Below are 2,910 nucleotides of genomic sequence, written 5' to 3' on the forward strand. Positions count from 1 at the left end.
ATATATATATATATATATATATACATACTAGCTGACGTACCCGGTAATTCCCGGGAAAGCAGGGCCCTATTATCAACTTTTTCAACAAGCTGAGTATGCCATGAAGTTTCCAATCTGGGAACATATATTACTTATGCTCCAGAGATGGTTTTAGATTATTTAAATTTTTCACATTATGAGTAACGGGCGCTCTGAGAGCAGAAAATACCCTTTCCTGGATTACATGGAGAAGGGAGGTAACTCTTTGCGAAGTAACTTTGAAAGCTATTAGGTAATGCACAAGTACTCAGCTTTGATTGCACTGCATCTTATAAAGCAGAAACTGCTGTAAGCTAATGAAGTTGGTTTCGTATTTCCTGTTCACTTGTCATTCCATATTACGCTCTGCACTCGACCTACGCGTTGTTCTGACGAATATATATACACATAAGGATAGGTTTTTATCTTTTGTTAAGTGCATGTTTGTGCGCGTGTATAAAAATGGCTTGAGTATCTTTTATTGTAACTATGTGTATGTGTGTGAGTGTGTATGTGTATAAAGATAAGTTCGTTTATCTTCCATTGTAACTATGTTCATGTTAGCATGTGTGTGTGTGAGTGTAGTGTGTATGTGTATGAGTGTGTGAGTGTATGCATATAAAGATGGGTTTTTGTCTTTTGTTATAACTGCATGTGTAGGTAAAAAGAAACCGGAAGTTTGGTTAGTTAGTCGGAACAGAGAAACAAGCAAGTTTTGTATATCTTCACACAAGCATCAAGACGCCAAGCATGTCGCTTTACTTATGAACACGAACGATATCTATTATTCTCCAATAAAGGGAGATGGTGTATTTCGACAAATATTGACTGACAACTTTGGATCATGTTTGCATACATGCAATGTCGTTCAACTTGGGGAAACGAAACGAAACAAAAAGCAAACACGTACATACAAATAACGAAACGAAACGGAAGAGTAGAGGGGTGGTAAAAGTTGTAAAGAAAGTATTTGAAAGATAATCATCCCTTTGCATTAATCATTGACCCTTTATATTTTTAAGGTTTATTTGCTGTTTAATGTTAAATATCATAAGTTATTTAACAATAAAAATTAATTTGATAAATGATAAAAAGGTTTCAGGCAGGATTGTGTGGATATGAAGCGCCCTTTCCAACCATGTGGTTTGGAGTTTGTTCCCACAGCGCGCGACACCTTGGGCAAATGTCTTCTACCATTGCCCTTGGATGGCCAATGCCTTGTGAGGCATACACTTAACAAAGGATGAAAACCTATCTTTATACACACACACACACACACACACACACACACACACACACACACACACACACACACACACACACACACACACACACACACACACACACACACACACACACAAACATATCATACTTACAATGTAAGAAATAAACTCAGATAAATATGTGTCCATATTGCAGAAAGGACTCCTTCCAATCTTCTCCAGTGGTGAAATGATTAAAGAAGACTCTTTATTTATGGAAGATGGGGTTCCTTGTCACACGGCTAAAATGACCCAAGATTTGTTGGATGAGAATGGCATTAAAAAACTTCCATGGCCAAACCAGTCACCAGATATTAACCCTATTGAACACCTCTGGGGCATAATGGACAGGACACTTCATAAAAAGAACAAGAAAGCATCTTCAAAGTCAAATCTTTTGAGGTTACTGCATAAAACTTGGCAAGAAATTCTGCAAGAGAATATCCGTCATCTGATCATTAACATGCCCAATAGGGTCCTTGCATTGAAAAATGCAAAGGGCATGTCAACTAAATATTAAATATTCACATTATAATAATAAATAATTTTTATGTATAATTTCAGATTTCAATAAATGTTAATGATTATAAAGGTGTCTAGTTACTTCTGTCATGTCTGTGTACATGTTTATGTTATGAAAATAAAACTAAAGCAACTTCAGTACTTGAGGGGATGAAAAGCAAATGAAATGTAAATTATATTATCTTGCTAACCAAAGTTGGCGAGCTGGCAGAATCGTTAGCGCCTCCGACGAAGTGCCTAGCGGCATTTATTCTGTCATTTTAAGTTGACGATTCGAATTCCGCCGAGGTCGACGTTGCCTTTCATCCTTTTGGGGAACGATAAAATAAGTACTAGTTGAGTACTGGACCTTCACCACCGTAACTGCTGGCCTTGTGCCAAAATTTGAAATTAATATACACATTATTTAAATACGAGCTACAAATAGTTTCATATTATGAAAACAATTATTTGACAGATTTATATATTGAGCCTCGTGTCTCCAAGCATATCTTTCGGGCTCGAATACCCAATACGCACGTACGTGTGTGTGTGTATGACGTCAATATTACTTCATTTTAAGACGTCCACTTGTAAATGTGCGTAAACACATCCTTGCATATTTACTACTTTAACAATGGCGGCACACGAAATATTTTCTTGGGGACTGCTTAAAACATTCTCTTGATTGATAATTGCAAAGATAACGACGCTCCTTCGAGTTTAATAACCATACTGTGTTTTTAATAGATTTCAAACCAGAAATGGAGAATGTCGCCATGTTTTCATAACGAAAAGGGAAATATATCAGTGAAAGAGAGATTCTGAAGGATCGTGTAAATTATATTTAGTTCTGCTTTTAACCCGCCTACAGCTACAAACATGCTTTTAACTTGAATTATTGTGAGAGGAAAGTCACTCAACAACCTTCCAACTGGAAGTGAATTGATGAAGAGCTGTAAATATGAGGGGAGTGAATATTGGGGAAGAGAGAAGTGCAGTGGAAATTGCAGAATTCCTTCCTTTCAATTTATCTGCCTGTCTGCCTGTCTTTCATCTGTTTGTGTCTATCAATCTTTTTACCTACCTACCTACCTACCCTTCTATCTTTATCTATCTATCTATCTAT

General features: G+C 36.7%; 1 protein-coding gene across 1 annotated transcript in view; it reads left to right on the plus strand.

The window, feature by feature from the left end:
• The window catches only part of LOC106871121 (pituitary tumor-transforming gene 1 protein-interacting protein), a 30,567-nt gene extending 28,696 nt beyond the window's left edge, over nt 1-1,871 (plus strand). The window contains exon 9 of the transcript XR_008266922.1: nt 1,438-1,871. The gene's annotated coding sequence lies outside the window, so the exon portion shown is untranslated. The remainder of the gene's footprint in view (nt 1-1,437) is intronic.
• The last annotated feature ends 1,039 nt before the right edge of the window (nt 1,872-2,910 follow it).

The sequence above is a fragment of the Octopus bimaculoides genome, chromosome 27 (assembly GCF_001194135.2).
Source record: "Octopus bimaculoides isolate UCB-OBI-ISO-001 chromosome 27, ASM119413v2, whole genome shotgun sequence".
Lineage (NCBI taxonomy): Eukaryota > Metazoa > Mollusca > Cephalopoda > Octopoda > Octopodidae > Octopus > Octopus bimaculoides.